Source organism: Crocodylus porosus, unplaced genomic scaffold (genome assembly GCF_001723895.1).
Source record: "Crocodylus porosus isolate Cpor-Errol unplaced genomic scaffold, CroPor_comp1, whole genome shotgun sequence".
Classification (NCBI taxonomy): domain Eukaryota; kingdom Metazoa; phylum Chordata; order Crocodylia; family Crocodylidae; genus Crocodylus; species Crocodylus porosus.
In genome coordinates this window covers 81,478,793-81,480,479 of record NW_017728918.1, presented here as the reverse complement: position 1 = coordinate 81,480,479, position 1,687 = coordinate 81,478,793, and the positions used below count along the sequence as shown (strand labels likewise).

General features: G+C 39.3%; 1 long non-coding RNA gene across 1 annotated transcript in view; it reads right to left on the bottom strand.

Moving 5' to 3' along the window:
• Positions 1-229: 229 nt before the first annotated feature.
• LOC109312240 overlaps positions 230-1,687 on the bottom strand; it is a 6,904-nt gene continuing 5,446 nt past the window's right edge. Inside the window, exon 2 of the long non-coding RNA XR_002101770.1 lies at positions 230-374. This is a non-coding gene — a long non-coding RNA (uncharacterized LOC109312240). The remainder of the gene's footprint in view (positions 375-1,687) is intronic.

Below are 1,687 nucleotides of genomic sequence, written 5' to 3'. Positions count from 1 at the left end.
AACAATGGCTGCTTCTATCTTGGCTGTTCTATAGCCATAGTAAAGCAAACCTTTCAATAATGTATTTAATACAGTGTTAAATGGAAAGTTATGCATTTCTCCAAGGAAAAGATAAATTTGTCCCTAGAGAAAACTGCTAGGAATTGGTATATGTAGGTATCATTTCCACATCAGCTAGAGATTTCTGATGTGACTTACTTGGACCACTTATGGCTAAATCTTATTTCAATTTTTACACACCTTAATGGCATTTCCATAGCCACATGAGTTCAATTTTTGGCACTTATGCACAATTTGTATTCTATTTGAACTTCTTTTGCCCTATGTTTCCCTTCTGGACATGCTCAGAAATTTCCACTCTGGTTGTGTAGGTTCTGAAGCAAAATAGAATTGCCTGGGCACATGTGTAACATTTTAAGTCCCAAAACTTTAGTTATGGACAAAAACATAAACAACTATAGGTTCAGGGCTTTGGCCCCCACTGGCTTTTCTGCCCTTTGTATTTAATTTGATTTAAAGGATTTAAATAAACAAAAAAACCCAACAACCTGGGATTGCTTTTGCCTTGTTGGAGGAAAAGTCTACAGTCAAGTCCCTCCACACTCCAGAGCAGCATCCTTCTCAGTCTAACTCTTCCTCCTTCCCCTGGCCCTGTATATTTCCTCCCTCTGGGTCTCAGTGGGGCAGCTTTGACAGAAGGGATAGAGTGCTCTGGGAAATGTCATGCCCATGGCCTGGTTAGAGCACTTAGCTGGCAAGTGGAAGATACAGGTTTAAGCCATCTATGAGTGAGGAAACCTAAAACCTGAGTGTCTTGCTCCTCTAAGCTATTAGACTAAAGGGAGAGGGGAAGGCACCTCCTCCATTAAATTTCCTCCATTACATTTCTTCCAGGTAAATGGGATTTAAATGCCACATACATGTGTTAAGATTAAGTTAAAATGATATTTATCTTTCACCCTCTTTGTACCTGTTTCTCCATATATAAAATATTTCTGGTATTTTTCTACCTTACAGATTTGTGAGAGTTATTTAAAAATACCTAGAGATCCATGGATTCATGGATCTCCATGTGCTATGGATATGGAAAAGATTGTTCCAAAAGAAACTTTTTCCCTTTATGAAGTGAATTCAAGAACCACAATCTCAACAGTCTGCAATAATATATCTGTCATGAAACTATCTCCCTCTATGGCTTCTGTGTTGCTAATATGAAAGAACATTATTAGTACAGAACTATCAAACAGTATTAGGAAACTATTTTTTAATAAACAAACTTCAAACTGTACATTTCCATTAGATTTTATAGACACATGCTAGTATAAAATAAATGTCCCTAATGTATCAAGAAAATCTGAATGTCATTATGAATAAAGCAAAAGTCTTAATTTCTTTATCAACTGTAATTAACAGACCAACCTGGTGGCCTTCTATGACCAGGTCACCAAATCCTTAGCTGCAAGGGTAGCAGTGGACATAGTCTTTCTGGACTTTCAGAAGGCCTTCGACACTGTCTCTCACCCTGTTCTCATTAAAAAACTGGGGGACTGTGGTGTCGACATCTACACAGTCAAATGGGTCACACCAACTGGCTGGAGGGTTACACCCAGAGAGTGGTAGTGGATGGGTCATTTTCGACCTGGAGGGATGTGGGCAGTGGGGGTCCACAGGGCTCGGCCCTCAGGCC